Source organism: Cavia porcellus, unplaced genomic scaffold (assembly GCF_034190915.1).
Source record: "Cavia porcellus strain 051 isolate PalLab524CR breed Dunkin Hartley unplaced genomic scaffold, mCavPor4.1 scaffold_3, whole genome shotgun sequence".
NCBI lineage: Eukaryota > Metazoa > Chordata > Mammalia > Rodentia > Caviidae > Cavia > Cavia porcellus.
Window position 1 is genome coordinate 67,905,424 of NW_026947486.1, and position 20,297 is coordinate 67,925,720.

Here is a 20,297-nt window from a genome sequence, read left to right on the forward strand (position 1 = left end):
CAATGTTGCCCCAAGGAATGCTTAGTCACACCCCTCTTAACCAAGTAAATTTAAAATGGACTAATGTATTTCACCTGATGGTGTCACTATTTAAAGTTGAAAATCCATTTTAAGATACCCTCCCATGTAGAAACTTATTAAATAGTCAGTTTGGTAGCTGGTTTGGGAACTATGATAAAGATACTGCCTTGTTGGTAGAAATCCCAGTCACAAAATGCAAGAGAATTCCTTTGCATGAGGTTGCTGTGAAAGCAGATGTTTAGTAACTCACAGATTTGCACTTGTTGAGAAAGTATTAGCTGTAGCAGAGAATTTGGGAAAAATTCAAATGCTAGACATGTAGTAACAGATGAAAATGGTCACTCTATACTCTGCTTTCATCGTCTCAGGTTACATTTTCAGCACACAATTCAAATCTCACAGTGACACCTCCCTGTTCAATTTGTCAGATTCAAATTCCTCAAGTGCTATTGTAAATAATCCCCAAATTCTCCAACTTTATTTTCCTTCCCTGTAATTTATAATGATGATAATTACTAGCTGAATTTCTACAAGGCCCTCACATGACCTGATGTCCTTCTCCTAGTTTTTTGGCTATTTATTCTAATTCTATTTTTTTTTTTTTTTTTTGGTATCAGGGATTGAACTCACAACCTTGTGCTTGCCAGGCAGGTGCTTTGCTGCTGAGCTGTATCCCCAGCCCCTTGTTTGTTTTATTGCTGGCCTCTTTTCATCATCCAGGCCTTGGTTTTATTCTCCATTTTCTGGCCATTCCTGATGATCCAGTCTCAGGTAATTGCTTCCAATCATATATTCTTTTTGTTTTCATCATTAGACATCTTCTCTTCCCCACTTGCATGTAATCTCTGTTTAAGTAGAGACTATTTATCTTGTCCAATATTATATCACAAAGGCTTGTACAGTGGGTGATACCAAGTAATATTTGATGATCTAAGAAATGGACTTACAATTAGAACCCAGGTCTGACTAACTCTAAAGAATTGACCTTAAAACCTTTATGTCTTGGTGCTTTTAAAAAGTACTCTCTCTAGAGCCTCTCTACAAAGATCTCAAAACTGAGGTAACTGCTATTATGATGTTATCCACCTTGGGAAAAAACATATATTTTGATTAATACCTGTATGACGAACTTTATATCTGGGATAAGATTCAGCATCACCCAGTATTTTGTTTATTTTTTGCTGTTTTTTTCCAATAAGGAAAGTATATTTATAAGCTAGCCACAAAATCTTTCTTGTCTCTTTATACTGTGTCTTTTGCTAATTCCAAGGCAGCATTGTGAATTTTTCAGGCGGTCTCTTATCTCTTCAGACATTTCTATAATACTTTATAACCCCAAATCTTGGTAATAAGGTAGCGATTACAAAGCTAGGGAAAAATATTGCTATTTTAGATTCCAAACACCTTCCAGATATGAGATATTTTATCTCTTATATACCTTTGATATGCTAAGCACTACCACACATTTTATAATTTGTCCTTCATTTTACAGTATGTAGGACAGGGAAGTTTTTCATAAGAGTGAGATCAAGAGGTTCTCTGGGAGGAGAATGTTGCAGACTGGCACAGAATAGACAACAGAGAGAGAAACACTGAATTTAACTTTCACCTTTGCAGTTATATTGTCTAATATTTGGCTAATGGGATTATGGGTCATTTATATTTTCTTCTCTGTACTCTATTTTATAAGCAGTGTTCAACAAGCATGTATAATTAGTGAGAAGAAAAAAATGTGCATGTTATTAAATGATAAAAGGCAACACATTCAGGTGAGAGGACTCAGTAGGTGTTGTCAAAGTTAAACTAGAATTTATGTGAAACTATAGCCCACTTTCAAACAATATCTGCTTGGGGATTCACTAAAATTCGTATGTGAAAAATAGTTAAGCAGGATTACAGGAAAAGAAATTGGTACGATGGACCAGACGTTTCCAGATCTTTAGTATGTGGCAAGGAGGCTGGAGACAAGGGTTCTGAATAAAACAGGGGCAAATTCCAATGACAGTAGCTGAACAAAAGCATAAGAAGCAGAAACTAAAGTCTCAAGAACAAAGAGGCATATAGCTTCCAGTTAACAGACAGGAAGCTACCACTGTCCTATTACTAAGGAAAGTAACCAGAGAAGCTCCATTGGCCACAGGCAATTTCCTGTAATGCCAGCACTGGCAATTTCCCCAGGAGTCTTCAGTTACACAGAGGTGAGCAGGGTGAAAGTTGTGTTAAGGTAACACGGCCACACCAGGACCTGAGGGAAACCTATGCTGTATTCTGACTTGTCTCGGGGATACTGCGACCCCTACCTACTGAAGCAGGCCAGTTCACTAGAGTCATTCCCACCTTAGAACATTTTCTCCTTCTTTTCAAAATTCATCCCTCTTTACACAGATAGAAAGTTTAGCTAAAAAGACTGTGGAAAATCATCTAAATGTGATTCTTGATTCTGTCAGACCAGCTTATAATTTTTACAATAATACTTAACTTTTCCTGCCATACTGAAAAGAAATTTATAGAACTAAGAATATTATGACCTAATTATAAACAAAAGGATAGTTATTTATAATGAAATAGTATCTATTGAAATAATATTTAAAAGCTCATCCATGGCTGTAGTACAAGATGCAGTTGCCAAGTTTAGTGGTGCATGCTTGTAATCTCAGCTACACAAGAGATTCAGACAGGATAATCACAAATTCAAGCCCAGCCTGCACAATTTACTGACACAGTCTCAAAATAAAATGAGTGAAGGTTTATCTCAGGATTTATCTGGATTCAATCTCTAGTACCACCAAAATAATAATTTTTTTAAAAAGATCTTATGAAGTAGTCAGAGACTGGAAGGTCTGTGCAGAATCATCATGAAATGACAGTGTACTTGTACAGAATGGACACTGCTGGGTTGTGATATTGGTGACTCAAGTATAAGAAGTGTAGCTACTATTAGTTCAATGATTCTCTGAGTGATAATTAACTTATGATAACATTCTAGTGGTAGAAATAACAATCTTCCACTTTTTTACTGGGTACACTTTATCGGGAACAATAAAACCAGGAAAAATTAATTTCAATATGTAGAAGTGATTATTTTCTATACTCAGATAAAATTATAAACAGAGTTTTCATGTCCAAGAATGGGGATGAAACATAATTCTTTACAGTACACAGAACTGCAATTCAAAGCTGTAGATAATTGAATGTTCATCCTGACAACCAAATATGGTCTCATAATTTCTAAAATATCACCTGAGTTAGGGTACTTCTATTAAGAACCACAGTCTAAACCAAAACATTTATTTTTACAGATGAGAACACAAGGAAATTACTTTGTCCTGGGGCACACTGATGGCACATGGAGCAGAGTACTTCTGACAGTGATGGCATATTATTCCCATTATTCCATTTGTCTCAAGTCCAAGTTAAAGTTAGATTTCTTTTTTTGTTTTTTATCGGTACCGGGGATCGAACTCACGACCGCCTGCTTGCAAGGCAGGTGCTTATGCCGCTGAACTAAATCCCCAGCCCTTAAAGTTAGACTTCTTCCATGATCACACCAGCTTCAGTGAAAAGCTATAACTTCATTAAATGTTGCACTCATTGGATAAGCATTGCATGTTGCTATGGAACAGTCTTTATAACGTTCCTTTGGTTGTACTGTTCAGAGCCTTGTTTCCTCATCCCAACAGTAATATCTGTGTGGGAAAGTCAACCTAGTTTATCTTTTTGCATATCTCCACAGTGTTAAACAAACAGACCCATGTTCTGCCCACTACCTGAGACTATATACTTTATTTAAAATCATAAGTCGTGGAGTCAGTTCACACAGGTTTAAATCCAGTCTCCAATGTTTCTATCTGAGTGGTCTTAAACAAGTTACTTTATCTCTCTTATATCTAATTTTCCTATCTGTGAAGTGCAGATGAGAACATCTACACTACAGGATTTGATTGGGGGCCTCAAAAACATAAAGTATACAAAGCACTATGACAGTTGAGGCAATGCTAGCTACTATTACTACATCAGCTATGTCAGATTACTCAGCATTCTGCATCACTTTTGTCTCTCTTTGGAGCTAATTATCCAGTGGTATACACTGGGTATTGCCCTGACAGTCAGCCTATAGCTGATACTTACTCTTCTTGGACAGGATGTCTGTTTGATGTACTGGTGCCTGTATATGAAGTATTTTAATATAATTTCTATCTCATACATCTATCCTTTTGCTGGCACTAGTTATTTTGTGTAAAATGTATTCCTAAACCCTTTCCAATTTACCATAAACCAAATTTCTAAAGAAAAGTGAGGGGGGCAAGGGAGTCAAGGATATAAGAAAATAAGTACTTACAGGGATGGGCCATGGGATCTAGACTTCCTAAGAAGAGAAATGAGAACAGGTAGTGCCTAAGGGGGACTAAAAAAACAATAGGCTTACTGGATGATTGATCATAGTGGAATAGAAAAACTGGATGAGGTTTAGGGCTGTGACTGTGTTTCGGAAGAAAGAAGGGGTAGTACTGCCAAAAGGCTAGGAAATGTTAACACTCTATACAATGTAAAACCAGATAATCTTGGAATAAAGCAAATAATTCTTGAAGTAACCCAGAAAAAAGGTTACTGAAATGGCTGCCTAACTCTGGTTTCCTATAATATAATAAAACAATTTTGTCCTAATAACTTTAAAATTCCTCAAAACACATTTCACACCAAATCTCATTGACTATTTCACCACTAATATGAGACTGATATGTAGATATAGGTGTATGCATCCACAATATTAAAATTATTAATTTATAATTTTGCCTACATCCTAAATATTAAACTACTTTGAGATGAAGTTCTTGGTTTGGTGAATCATAAGACAAATCAATTTAAATCTTCTAAGCTTCAGTTTTGCAAACTACATAAAAGGAATAATATTGTGCTTCTCAGGATTTTGTGAGTTTAATGAGATAATGTCTCAAGTAAAGTGCTTGATACAAATGCTCAGCAAACCCTAGCTGGTATCATATAAAATCATGGCATCTAAATATTTTGCATGAAGATTCTTAATAGGTGCTCACTTAATGGCCAATTCCCATTTAAACACTAGGAAATGAAAGCTTAGCTGGTAAGTGACTTCTTCAATATAGGAAGTCAAATATCAGAGCTGGGATAAGAAACCAGTTATCCTCATGCTTTGGCTCTTTTTTTCTTCCTTTCTGTAAGATTCCTTTCACTAGTTCCAGGAATTAGCCTGAAATTCCAAAGTCAGGAAGAGTAAGAGAAATAAGATGCTCTTTTTTGCACTTGTAAATAACAGTACTTTACAGTATTACTTTTATTCTGTTTTTCAATATTATTTGTACTGTTTGTATGCTTTGTAAATAAACTTGTAACAACCATATGATTCTTGTAACTACACTTGAAATAGGCAAAGGAAGAATGCTTTTTGTGTCTATTTTCCAGATTTTAATAAAGCCCTCTTAGTTTCTGAGGGTTGGTATCATTTGTTATGTAAACTACAGGGTAAATAGCCAAAACTGGGGTTTCCCTGTTTAGTACATTGTTAAACATCTCAAAGGGAAAAATAGTACAAAGATTTTGAGATACTTTTTATGTGATCTATATTCCCTGCCAATGGCCTCAAAGTCCAGAAATTCAGTCCTACTCCTGAGGCCACATTTATAATAATGGCTATCAAAAGCATCTGCTATACACTAGTTAAGTAGATCACTTTTGATATTTCACAGAATTGCCCCAATAAACTTATTTGTTGAAATATAAACAGACACAAATTAAATGATATTTAATGGGCATTTGCCTAAGAGCAGCTCCTTATGAATTTATGAATGACTCTCAGAAGAGAAGGAAGCAGTGTGTGGGAGCTGGCTTCCTACTGGCTGGGACTTGCCACTCACACTTTATTTAAGGAAGAACTGACACCAGCCACTGCTTAGTAGTTCAGGAAAAAAAATCACTCCAACATCTGCTCAATTGTGTCCACATCATACACAACACAACTGATGGAGTCAGGGAGTAGGAGAGGAACAAGCATGATGGATGCTGTTTGAAAAGCCTTAGACAGTCAGAACGAACTAGAGCTCAAAAGGATGTAGTATTGCTCAGTTAGAACTTAAATTTACCATGAAAATGCTTAGCACATAAATAGACAAACTAAATTGTTGCCCATAATGTTCTTAAAATACATGCCTTTGCAAAGGTAGTGCTGAGTAGCTATGAAAGTAAAGCATTTCCTAAGGCTAGTTACAGGGAGGTGGTAAGGGATACTCAAGCTTTAAGGTTGAATCTCACAGTTTGCACAGTTATAGTGGCTAAATTTAAAAAATAAAGAACAGGATTCCACACAGTTTGAATTTCAGAAAGACAATGGATAACACTTTAACACAAATATGACTGGAATCATTATAAGTATATTCCATGCAATATGTGGGACATACTTATACTAAAGTTGTGTTCATTACTAGCTGAAATTCAAATTTAACTGTCTCGAATTTTATCTGCAGACCTACAAGTAGCATCATGACACATTTGCATGATATGTTCAACTGCAAGATATACCAAAAGTAATTGCTAGTAGTAATAGTCAAAACACAGCTATGTACTTTTAGAAAAATTAGTAGAGGACATAAGTTTTTCTCTGTAACTGAGTCACTCTTGTTCATTTGTATTCAAAATGCTATCCAAAGTAAGAAAGAAGCATAAACTTATAACTGGCATTATAAAAGCATTAAATTCATTCACTTAACAAATGTTTGATTGCCTGCTGTGTAAGAGGCACACTGATATATTCCAAGAATGCCGCGATAAAAAATTAAATGTGTTTTGTACATGAGTGTTGATAATTATTCATAATAACCCAAAACTGGATATAGCCTTAATGGCCACCAACAGTTAAGTGGATAAACAAATTATAGTTATTTTACTATTCACTCATTAAAAAATAAACTGTTGATACATGCACCTGCATAGTTTAATGTCATAGACATTACATTGAGTCAAACAAGGCAGAAAAATAAAGTATATTTAGTATAAATCCTCCTACTAAGAAAAATAAGAGTAATTGTTACTTTTTTCTGTATAAAGGTACTTCTTAGATGATGCCCATATCTTAGGATGTTCCATATCTTGTTTGTGATAAACTTTTTAAGTGTATACATTGGTCTAGATCCATCATACTATACTTATATAATCTGTATATTTTACTGCTTATAAACTATAACTCAATTCAAGCAGTAAATATATTCCCTGCCATCATGTGATATTTGCAGACATTTGCAAATATTTAAAAGGATGATAACTGTGATGAAGATAATAGAAACAAAGGATGCCATTAAAATTTACAGTTTTAAGTCTTCAAGATATCAGCATTATTCCTTCATTCAACAAATATTTACTGACTGCCTACTGTGACAGGTAATCAGCTAGACATTAGGTATATACTGTTGAATAAAACACACTAGAAACCGTGAGGTACATTTCCCACACACACTCCTTTTTACTTAGTGTTTTTTTTTTTTTTTTTTTTTTTTTTTTTTACATTTTGAGCTAGGGTCTTGCTAAATTTCCCAGGCTGGGCTTGAGCTTGTGATTCCCACTGCTTTAGGCTCTCAAGTAGCTTGGATTGTAGGTATGTGCCACCACACCTGGTTATACTGGACTGTGTATTCTCATAGGGGAAACAAACACTGAAAAAGTAAATGATAATCTCTTCATTATAATTGTGCTATATGACACAAAGGAAGAAAATGGAAGTATACGAGAACACAGCAACAGGGTCAATCAGACTCATTGGTGGAATCAGAGAAGGTTCATTTATGAAAATGTGGTTTAAATTGAGGTCTGAAATGAATAAGAAAGCATCAATTAGTGGAGGAGATGGAGATGAGGCAGAGAGAATAGTATATACATATCCCCTGTGGCGAGACACAGCATGATACACGGGGCAAACCAGCCAGGGTGACTGAAATAAGAAAGTAAAAGGGAGTGTGGCATGGCATAATGCTATACAAGCCAGAGCCAACTAATGCAATCTTGTAAGCCATGTTAGGAAGGTTGGTTTTTATTTTGATTATTAGGAAGTCACTGAATAATTTCATCAGGGAGTAACATGGCAAGGCAAAGGTTTCAGAAAAACAGTTTCAGTAGCAGTATGGGTAATGGACAGGTGTAGGTAGTAGTGAGGTGAGGAGATTACCCAGAAGAATGTTGCACTAGGTCAAGTGAGAGAAGGTGTTGGCCTCAGCCAGGCTGTTGCAATTTTAAATGGTGAATTCTTTCAGAGGTTAATTTTCATTTTTATTGCAGCCCTATTGCCCCCTCATAGCAGAAAACAGAAACTAGTCAAGCAGTATACTTGGTTGGTAGAAGCAGACTTTAAAAGCATATGTTAAAAAATATAGTATTATGTCACAAAGTTCAAACCCCAGTTCAATGTTTTTGGGCTTACTAAATCCTACCGGCAAAGGACTAGAATGATACTTCTGTCTCCCATTCCATGTTTTGTGATCTCAAAACTAATTGTCTTTTCTTTCTGTTTCTTAGGAAATGACATAAAAAAACTGATTTTAGAAACTCTTCTTTGGTAAATTCTTAGCTCCATCTTTGATCATTCCTTTGCAAGGCACAAACTATCAGCTCTCACTGAAGAACAAACAGATAACGTCAATAGCTATTTAGCTATTAATGATGTTGAATTAATAGTTAAAAACTTTCCCATAAAGGAAACTCCTGGACCATAGAGCCTAACTTGATTTTTAACAAACATTTAAGGAATATATAATACTAATCCTATACAAATTCTTTTATAAAATTTAAAATGAGAAATTAATTCCTAACTCATTTTGTGAATCTGATGTTACAGACTAATATTTTTCAGGAATACAGATACATGAGTTTTAGATCCATAAACCAAATGGTAACAATTTGAACTTTAATGATAACTATAATAATATATACTTAAAATACTTAAGACTCTGAATTCATAATGGTATTCTCTCTGTCTTTCTCTCTACACATACAAACACACACTCCACCTCTTACATACAAACCCCTTATCAGTCACCTTTAGAGGATGCCAGGGAAATAACTATTTTTTAAATTGGTGCTTTTTAAAAAAAAAAAAGTTTGCAGAACCAAACATTTAACCTACCTTTTCTAAGTGTTACAACACAAAAATTAATGAAGAGATGTTTCTTCTAAATGAAATATTCAAATATGCAGAAGAAAACCAGAATTATGCAGCCATTTTCAACATTCAAGAAGTAATAGTTTGAGGTAAGAAATATCAATAGCTGAAAACAATACAAAAAAAGAACAGACTGTAGATACCACATGCCTCAATAATGATGGAGGAATATAGCAGGAATTGCTGAGGGAGGTAGGGATGGAGGGAAGGAGAGAGGGAGAGGGAGAGGGAGAGGAAGAGAGAGAGAAAGAGGGAGAGAGGGAGAAGCGAAATGGGATCAATTTGTAGATCTAATTACCAATACTTTGCTATACTTTTCAATAAACACAGGGGCACAGCAATCAACAAATCAAAACTAGGGAACTTAGTAACTTACAGGGAAAAGAACTCAGTTTCTTTAAGACATTGCTGAGAGCAAAACAAAACTTGAGAGAAAGGTACAGATTAAAGTGATTAAGACATTTATCATCTACTTGCAATGCAGAGACTTTATTTGTGTATTTAAGTGTAATGACACAAACTCATGTATAAAACAATGAATAAACCCTGAATACTGGACATCTGATTGCATAATGGCATTATCTCAATATTTTGCCAGTGTAATAGGCTTTTTGGATGTTTTCATGACTTATTTGTAAGAGATACATAATGAAATACAGATGGAATGATCTCTGAGATTTATTTCAAAATAATTGAAGACATGGAGAAGTAAGGATAAATGAAACAAGATTTTCCATGAACTATTTAACCTGATCTGAGCAACTTATACATGGGAAGAATTTTACTGTACTAATCTACTTTGAGTGTTGTATCAGTCAGTGCTTACTACAGAAACAAATTTAATGCAAGATATGCAAATAAATAAGAATTTACAAGACTGGCTTGCAGAGGCTGCCCACAGAGTCAGATGTGAAAGAGTACAAAAGTGTTGTCTGCACACTGGAGATGCAAAGGATGCAGTCAAGGACTGGAGCTCAGTGTTATGTCCCATGCAAGTCCGTATCAGGAGGCCAAAGGATCTGCAGTGCAAGGCTGAAGGCGCTCTGCTCAAAGCTAGGAGATGACATTCAAGGTAAAGGTGGAGAGTGGAACTCTTTTGAAGAAACAGAAGGAAGCCTTCTTTCTTTCCCCTTTGTATTGTTCAGGCAAAAAGCCACCCTAGAGTGGATCTTTTGTCTCCAGAAAACCCCATCAGTTACACTCAGAACTGTGCTGATACAGTTTAGTTTGGTATTTCTTAATTAAGCTGATACAAGCCGTTAGCTATCATATACATGTTTAAAAATTAAAAACTCTTCTAGAAAAAGAATTAGAAACTCTTTTAGAAAAATAATTTAGGCTTCTGAGTTAGCAGATGGATGGATTAAGATAAATGATCGAATGAAGGGTTGAAAAAAAGGAGGGGTCAAAGGAGTAATAAGGAAAATGATAGTATCCCTTGCTAAGAAGGAAAGCATGAGTTAGTGTTAATTTATGTATGTGTGTGCATGCACACTCACTTGTGCATGTGTATGTGTGTACAGAATATGTTCAGTTTTAGACATGTTCAATTTGAGTTATCTGTCAATGGTCAGGGAGATATGTCTAAGCAGTGTGATACATATGGGCTCAGAGTTGGCTAGAGAGATTTAAATTAAAGCACTGAATAGTGCTTGGATAACACTGTGCACAAAGCAAAAAGGTTCTTGGATAAGACTCTGAAGAACACCTACTTTGAATATGCAAGCAATTAAGAGCTCAAACTCGGCATAGCTACAAAGCAGTATGCAACAAATATTCTGCCTTCAGGGAGCTCACATGTAACCCAGGGATATTCTATAGGTCTAGTACGGGCCCTTAAACTTCAGAAAAGTTTTGAAAATATTCACATGGTGCTTTGATGGTCCTTGAGTGCTCCACAAGCATTAATTAGTCTGATCTCTCACAAGATTGTAAATGACTCTAGTGTAAGGATCACAGAAGATCTGAGTTTGGGGAATAAACAATTTACCACACTTTAAGGACATGGTCCTTCCCTGAAATATCCACATTCTTTCTTTCAGGGGGTGATGCTTGCAAACCAGGCACTGATAGTGCCTGTAAACAGTGGACAATCCTGGAAACCAGGACTGGAATGCACCTTGAGACCAAAATGTTACGTGAAATAGATCTGACACACAAGTTTAAGTATCACGGTTTTTTCTTATATAACAAACTCAAAGCATAAAGAGCAGCATAAGTCATGGATAACAGGATATAGGGAGATAAATGTTTTGCAAAAGGGAAAGGGGCCAAGGGTTGGAAGAGGGAGGGATGGAAGGGAATGAAAAGCCATTAAGATGTCTTATATATATGTACCAACTCCCCATGAAGTCTATAATCATTGTGCACTACAAACATGTACCAATAAAAACAAAACACCCACAAAAATAAATTGGAAGGGCCCAAGTATAACTCAGCAGCACAAACACCTGCCTGAAAAGTGCAAGGTCCTGAGTTTGAGTCCTGGTTCCAAAATAAATAAATTGGAAGACTGAGGTTCTTGCCCCAGTCCATAGATGCACTGTTAAATCTGGACCAAATTAAGTTGTCAGAAAGAAACATGTGCACTCATGAGGAGTTTTGCTATACATAGCTTATACTCTACAACAACGACTTTTCTACCCTTATTTCAAGTTCTAGAAATTAGGCCAAATTTAGGGAGGGATTCTGGGGCCCTGTGGTTTCTTAGACCTTCACCACTTTGTCATTACACACTGTGTGCAAAACCAAGATTTGATAAATGTTTGTTGAATTCATAAATTCGATCTATAGATTAACCAATCAGCATAGTGTAAAGAGAGGAAGGCAATCTAATTCTGCCTCTAGTTTTTTCTAGGGTTCTCCTGAATTAAGTAAACTGCCCACTTACAGATAAAAGTCTGAGTTTCATTAGTATCATTGTCAGGGCAACATTAAATGCAGGTGTTTTCTTGTGGCTTTATTTTTCTAACTTATCCTAAATTTGGTCAGTGTGCAATGTCACATTTTGCTACATAGTGCAAATCTCTTTATACAGAGGTCTCCTCTCTAATATTCCCAGAGTCTAGTACTGTGCCTGGTACATTTTTAGGTGGTAATTCATAGTGTTACTCAGGACTCTTCAGATAGAGGTAAGTGGGATCTGTGTGCACGTATGTATGCATTTTAAGCAACTGGCTAACATGATGAATGTGTTAGCAAGTTTGAAATCTGCAAGGCAGGTTGCTAGTATGGAGACCCAGTTAAGAATTGATGCCAAACTCTAAAGTCGAAAGACAGACTGGAGGCAGCATTTCTTCTTTCTCAGGCGACTTTAGTCTTTTTCTCTTTAGGGTTTCAATTGACTGAATGAGGACCACCTACATTATGGAGCATAATATGCCTTCTCAAAGTCTACCAATTCAAATCTTAGTCAAATTTAAAAAATATTTTAAAAATAAGTTAGATTTGTTTTGAGCAAACATCTTGCACCATAGTCTAGCCAAATGGACAGTTAAAATTATCTGCCATGGCAGTAAATATATGTTAGCATTCTACAACTGTTATTACCTATGGATTGCCTGCATTTGGATGTCTTTTTCTGAGCTCACATAGTGAGTATGAGGGTGCACAGACATCAAGGAAAACCTGAGCACTGGTTCATTTCTAAATAGACAGTGTTTCTATGATATTTGTGAAACACGAAATGGAAAAAAATTATTTATTTATGGAATTTATTTTCAGATTTTCCCTAATCTTTTTATCATCTTAAAACCAACAAATCACTATATTATTTGTCTATTTAGCTGAAATGAAGTAACATGAGTTACATGGCATTCCTGGAGCTGTTTTCTAGTCCCCTTATTATTAACCGATGGAACAATCTTTGGCAACTTGCTTTTTGCTTTTCTTGATTTCTGTTTCACCAAGAGCACAAGAAAATCTCAGACAGTGTTTAAGCCAAGTGCAGAATGGTAAATTGAAAGATTTGGCTGATAGCTTGCTTTTAATGTGTTCTAGTTCTGGGCAAGTTACTTCTGAGCTCTAGTTTCTGCACCTCTACAAAGGGAATAAAGATACTGCTATGGTTGGTGTCTAGATGTTCCCCAAGGCTTCATTTGGTCATAGGTGGGGCTTTTGGGGGATGGCCGGATCTTGATTGAGTATGTGATACTGGAATCAGTGGCGTGTGATTACTAAATTAGTCCAATGATTGATTTGGCATAGTTCTGAGCAGGATTAAGGGTTCCCCACTGTGGTTGTGAGTTCTATTCGCCTTAGGGGTAAATAGGCTGGATAAAATCAAGGGATAAAAAGAAGATCTCGGGTCATTTGTCACTGGCTGCTTCTTGCCATTCTGATGTGTCCCTCCTGGCTGTTCTACTTTGCCATGGACTGTACTTTGTCAGCCACAAAGAAGGATAAATTTAAATCATTTTTAGGAAAATGGATGCAATTTGAGACCATAGTGCTAAGAGAAATAAATCCAACTGCCAGAGCTAAATATACAAATAATATAAAGAACAAAATAAAAGATAAATAATAATAAACAGGGAGACTATCATTTTTGCAGATCTAAAAATAGAAGGAGAGAGGCTCTAAGGGAGGAGAAGGGAAAGAAAATAGTATGAAGATGTTAAATGCACATATATCAACTCGCCATCATGAAAGTGAGATGTATTAATTTAAAAAGAAACCAAGAATGAACTAGGCATGCCCACTTTATTTTAAATTAAAATTATATTGTTGTATAATAAATAAATTCAGCAAAGTAGCTGGATAAAAAAATCAATACTCAATAGCATTCCTATTCACTAATAACAAAATCAGTGAGCAAGAAATACGAGAAGCCACACACTTCACACTAGCATTCAAAAAAAAATGAAATACTTAGGAATTAATCTCCTGAAAGACGTAAAAGATCTATACAGGGAAAATTGTAATACCCAGAAAAAAGAAATCAAAGAGGACCTCAGAAAATGGGAAGACATCTCTTGTTCACGAATAGGAAGAATAAATAAATAAATATTGTGAAAATGGCCATTCTCCCAAAACTGTTATACAATGCAATCTCAATCAAAATACCTCCTAAAATTTATCTGGAACCAGAAGAGACCTAGAATAGCAAAGGCAATTCTACGCAACAAAGGCAAGGCAGGAGGCATCACTATCCTTGACTTGAAGTTATACTACAACGCTACTGTAATAAAAATCAACATACCATACCATAAAACCACAACTACAAACACACTCAACCACCTTATCTTTGATAAAGGGGCCAAACATGTTCACTGGAAGAACGACAGTCTTTATAATAAATGGTGCTGGAAGCACTGTCTCTCCATATGCCAAAAACTAAAGCTAGACCCATGCCTATCACCATGTACTAAACTAAAATCTAAATGGATCAAATATTAAAATAGAAACACTAAATCTGTTGGAAGACAAATTAGATAAAAATCTGGAGGACATGGGGTCAGTAGAGAATTCATGAACAGGAATCAAACTGCATGGGAAATACTTCTCAGAATCAATAACTGTGATCACGTCTTATTAAAAAGTTTCTTCATGTCAAAAGAAATCTCCAGCATAGTGAAAAGAAAACCCACAAACTGGAAAAAAATCTTAGTGAACTGTCCCTCAGACAAAGGACTTCTCTCTGAAATATATAAAGAATTTTAAAAAAAACATTCAGACCCCTGAAATTGAAACACCCAATCCAAAAATGGGCATCTGAGATGAATACACACCTCTCAGAGGAAGAAATACAAATGGCAAATAAATACATGAAAAAATGTTGACCATCATTACTCATGAGAGAAATGCAAATTAAAACCACATTGAGATTCCATCTCATTCCAGAAAGAATGGCCCAGATCAAGAAAACTACCAAAAACAAATACTGGAGAGGCTGTGGGGAAAAAGGAACTCTCTTGCACTGTTGGTAGGAATGTAGACTGGTGCAACCACTGTGGAAGTCAGTCTGGAGACTTCTCAAAAAGCTGGGATTGCACATCCCACTTGTTCCAGGTATTTCACTTCTAGGCATATTCCCAAGAACTGAAAGCATCATACCACAGTGATATATGTGCAACCATGTTTATAGCAGCACAATTTGTAATCGCCAGATCTTGGAAACAACCTAAATGTCCATCAACTGAGGAATGGATAAAAATGTTGAGATATTTTTATAGAATGGAGTACAACTCAGCTATAAAGAATGATCACATTGAGATATTTATAAATAAATGGATGCAACTCATAAGTGAAATAAATCAAACTCACATGTGTAAATACTGTATAGTCTCCCTAGTGTAAAAATGGTAAGAATACATAAAAGGATATGGTAATCATGATTCCTCATTATATTGCTTTGAAGCCTTATAATGTTTTCATTCATTAGTTGGAATGGTTTAATCCTGTTTTTTAAATTTTATTATCTGTGGTGATATGAACAGATATTTTGAAGAAAACAAGGCATTATAATAGCCAGTGCTGATTTAATATCATCTTGCTTTGAAATCCTACCATGATTTTGTTCTTCTGTTTCCATTAGTTCTATCATGATATATCTTATTTGATTTTATTATGTGTGATAGTATAAATATTTTTTATGGACAATGAGAGAATATTTTTACTCATTGTTCATTTTCTGTTATTTGGTTCTAAATGCCCTGTATTACTTTCAGTGTCTTGAATGGTTTTATACTATTTTGTTATGTTTGATACTATTGTATATGAAGTTATGCTCAACCATTTCAAAGAAAGAGACATTATGACTGTTACTGTTAATTACAGATTGTCTTGTGGTGAAATACTGTGTCACTTACATCGTTCTGTTCTGATCTGCTTTGTTATGTTCTTTTTTGTCTTAATCTCTTTAGAATAAAAAATTATACTGTTGTTTTCAAAACAAAGTTTTTTTGTTTCCAGACTAATGTTCTTTCTATTAATACCCTGGTGTCTGTCTCCCACATTTGTCACATGCGTTAGCATATTTTTATATGTATATATACATATATGTTCTGGGGGAAGTTTTTGTCATTTAGCCTTATTTCTCTGGCAAACTATCTTTTAAATGGTAAAATCTGCTTCTTACACTTTTTCAAATACTGTCTCTGTGCTGTTTGTAATAGATATGCAATAAGTATTTACAATAAATGATGAAATTTCAACAGTAGGCCTTAAAACCATTTGTAGTGTGAAATAAGACAGTATAATTCATCACTTTTTCAAAAGGAAACATCTGTTTATTCGACTGTATTTTTGGTTTCTAACAAATTAAAATCAGATGAGCTCTTGCAAGTAAAGCAAACAGCAGACGGATGCCTTCCAAGAAGAGGCAAAACCATATGTTCTGAATCAAAACATATGTGGAAGTAAATGCTCAGTCAGTATTTTGTAGCTATGTAGTCTTGGGTAGATTAAGCATCCCACTGAGCTTCAATTTCTTCACCTGAGGTATGGAGATATAAATAAATATACCTACACTCTTTGTTTTGTTGTGAATATTAAATAAAATAGTATAAATATTAGTCTTAGGCAAGCACTCCATATACGTGAATATTTGTGATTATGATAGGTTTAACTATGGGCTTATAAGTGGCAGTATCAGAATCTAAAAATGTACATTATGAGACTCAATAATCAGTTGCACGAACATGCATGTCAATGTTGCCATACTCCACTTATGATTTTACACATCCAATTAGCTGTGTCAGCTAGGTTCCTTTTCAAAAATTGCAGCATTCCTAATCCCAAGGACAAAAGTGAGACTTGAAAGAGGGCTAATTTGCATTATGGCAGATAGACAAGGGATCTGTTGATGGCTTTCCAACTGATAATAGAAAAATCAGTGGACATGAATGAGATGGCATTCCCAGTGTTTAACCATAAGAATATGCCTTTTAATTCTCTAAGCCATGTGGATCCTTGGACACATAGTTATTCATCAGTTTTCTTCAAATGTTTGATTGCTCATGCATGCCAAGACACCTGTCCACATTTTAGTAGACTGACTCATACCTGAGCACAGAAATTTGAGGCTGAAGAATGAAGTTACATGAGGTGGAATGAACTATGTGATTCAGAGCAAGAAATGGTCTTGGGAATAAAAAGCTGTGATCTTTGTACAGAATTAGCAATGCATACACAGTTTTTTTTTTTTCCTCAGACTGATCTTGTTCAGGAATCTAATCCTCAGTATTTTTGAAGGGAATAGAAAGGCACTGAGAGAGATTTCTGGGATGGCAAACCCACTGCTGAACAGTTTCCATTTGTAGAATTATTTTCCTATGTTCTGATAGAATGTTTTTTGCCCTTTTTTGGCAACCTCTCTACTCCTTCTGCCATACACTGTAACCTCAAAAGCCATGTTTAAAAATGAAACTGTACTATTTTAAACTAGCACATGAGCAGAGGCCTGTTTATCTGGCCCCAGAATTGGACCTTAATTTCTTTCAACATTAGACATTAACCTGATTGTAAAACTTAAAGATAACAGTTGAAAGTCTAAATGAGTTTGTTTTATTTATAAAGGTAAACAGAATAGGGTGGGTGAGTAGTAGGGACAGGACAGTTGTCATTCATACTGTGTGACAACATGACATATGATAGATTGTGATTGACTCACATATTTAAAATGGGTGTCCATAATCTTCTGTTGATATTCATTTGCCTCTGTGATCACAAACCTGACCTCGACTACCAAAAATGTTGGAAAAAAAGATTTTGAAATAAAAACTTCTGAATCATAGAGATAATGGCGTTGGGCAAAGACACAGAAACACTTTAACCAAAAGACAACTGGGACAGCTCAGAAAACTGGGTGGAATCCTGGGGCTAGAATTCGCTGGGCATTCTGACTGAAACAGAACAATAACTGCTGAATTCCATGCCACAATTTGTTCTTTTTAATCCATCAAAAGAATTCTACAATTACTGTAACTGAAAACCAATAATAAGACCTCTCACAAAGTCTTTCATATTGTATCCCATATTTGGTTCACCTCTGCCCTTTTTTTCTCATTTCTCTTTTGATCTTTTACCAGACTTGTTCCCTCCCTGTATTTTACCTTAGAGTAATTACACTTGGAAATTCTGTACTTAGCGGCTCAGTTCAAGTCCGACCTTCTTTATTCCAAATTTTCATAGTCATATATGTAGTGAGAGCCAAATCTTATTTTTCTGCCTATGATATTTCCCCAAAAATAAGGCCTAAGAAGAAAATAAACCTTAGCATGATTTTTCAGGATACTTCTAATATAAACCCTACCACCATAACAAGCCCCAGTTAAGTTCTTCAGCCAGACGGATGCATTTAGTATACCTGTTGCACTGTATGATGAATGTTATGATTTATAAAATAACAATATTAAAATTTAATCAAATATAAATAATATTATTGATATTAATACTTAAATGATTAGTTACAATTAAGTAATTGTAAATATCCAAGTAGGTGCCTTTGGATGAGAGTAAATGCCTATGTAAACAGTTAAACTTGAGATTTATTGCAGAATGACCAGTTGGAGTATGGACACAAGGCATAAATAACATGTGCACTTGATAAAAGCTGGACATGGTTGTGTCTAATATGAAATGAAGCTTTGTAATTCAGTATATGTTTGTTGTTAACAGGCATACTTATCCCACTTGTGTGAAATAAAGAAATTTCTGAATCTTGGTGCCTTCAATTTTTTGTCACTTTTGTGTGGACCATCATTCTTAACTGTCATCATTTTTGTTGCCACTGCTGTCTCATAAGCATTCAATTAATTGGATTTAATGGAAACTTTGCGAAGCCTGGCCTGCAAGAGTTCGTGACTTAGATGAAGAATTCCTGGGATAAAATCACCAACAGCTGTGTTGCTGATGCACTTTCAGCAGGATATATGGACAAGAAGTGCTCATTTAAGGAGAGCTTTAGCGAGAACCACCAGCATCAGCATCTCCTGAGATCCGCGCCATGTTGAAACTTAGGGCGCTGGGAAACCAAGCAACCAACTTGCCTTCCTGGTAAGTGGCTGTGAGCCTACCCACCATGGGGGCGCTGAGAGTCAAACATCCCATCTCCCTTCTCCCCGTTAGCAAGTGGGAGACAGAGATCTGAGCATCTCTTGGGAAGTTGACCATACGCAATATAGCAAATAAGGGGGATTTCCCTCTATCATCTCTTTGAAGGCAAATATTTTTTATCACTATTTTACTTTGTTTTGATTAATGGCATTGCTCTATTCAATATTCTGTTTTAATAAGTTCTATAATTTTCTGTATTTTGCTTGGTTTTGCTATACCTGATTGAAAGAACAACTATTGTGAAGAAAATGAGATATATTGTGGTACCTATTACTGCTACACCGGTAACCTGCTATGAAGTTCCGTACCAGTTTTATTACACTGTCTCAATTGGCTTTGTTCCATCTTGTTCTGCTGTATTTTACTACCTTCAACATAATAAAAAATATTTAAAATATGCAAAAAAAGGAGAGCTTTATTGCAGGACATGAAAGATTAAGACCAATGATTCAACAGGAAATGGAGTCACAAGAAATTTAGCCTTGAACTCAGGGTTTGGAGAGTTTAATTGGCATTCCAGAAGATGACTTACTGTTTTTGAATAAATATAGATTTTTGTACATGAATAAATGTACAATGAATAATGTAGACTTTGTACGTGAAAAACTAATACATCACCTGAAAATAAGCCCTACTGTGTCTTTTAGAGCAAAAATTAGTATAAGGCTGGTCTTATTTTCAGGGCAATGTGGTATCACAGTAGCTCTCTCTTAGCCATAGCTTCTTATATAAGTAAGTAGTCTGCCTTCTTGTTGGGTGATGGCAATAAGAATGAAAGTTTATACAAACTTCAAAGCTCAGAAGATAGACTTCAGATACCCTCACATTGTTCACAGCCTCTGTCCTGAACTGATCTATCTGACCTGGCTTGCACTCTACCTCTTGGCTTTAATACTTTTGGCTTCTAATCTCACAACTCATTTTCCACACTCACAGTCTTGCCTTGAATATGATTCTTGCTACAGCTTCTATGTTTTTGAACTATCTTATTTTCTTGACCATAATGATAACAACTTTCTTATACTGAGTTACAGCTGCATGT

At 35.5% G+C, this 20,297-nt stretch overlaps 1 protein-coding gene across 3 annotated transcripts in view; it reads right to left on the reverse strand.

The window, feature by feature from the left end:
- Col4a6 (collagen type IV alpha 6 chain) overlaps positions 1–20,297 on the reverse strand; it is a 381,091-nt gene that overhangs the window by 191,934 nt on the left and 168,860 nt on the right. The window lies entirely within an intron of this gene.